Genomic DNA, 427 nt, shown 5'->3' with positions numbered 1-427 from the left:
AGGAGACGTTTTCCTCCCTTCCCCTTAAGCCAAGCTGTTAACCCCCCCCCCTCGGTTTCGGAGCGCTTTTTCTTCCCAAAGCCTCGACGGGGCAAACGGCTGCCACGCGGAACTCCCGGGGATTGAGCAGAAATGGTGGGGGAAGCAGGGGAGAGAGGGGACTTGAAATTACTGGGCTCTGCCTTGCGCAAGCAAGCCGGGGGGCCCTCGACAGCCACCCCTGTTCTCCGCAGAACGAGCAGCCACGTCTGAAGTGCCCCATTCTCGCTCCTCCCCCTCCTCCGGCACGGCGGCTCTCCGGGGGCGTCGGCTCACCCCCCCCCCTCCAGCAACAGCCCTGGGTTGCCTTAGAGCTCTTGAAACCGCGAGAGAGAGGGTTAAAGCCCCTAGGAGGGCCCTAGGGTACCCTGCGCGGATCTTCAGCGGA

This window comes from Gekko japonicus, unplaced genomic scaffold, assembly GCF_001447785.1.
Source record: "Gekko japonicus isolate JY-2015 unplaced genomic scaffold, Gekko_japonicus_V1.1 scaffold208, whole genome shotgun sequence".
Lineage (NCBI taxonomy): Eukaryota > Metazoa > Chordata > Lepidosauria > Squamata > Gekkonidae > Gekko > Gekko japonicus.
Note: the sequence above shows the minus strand (reverse complement) of the source record.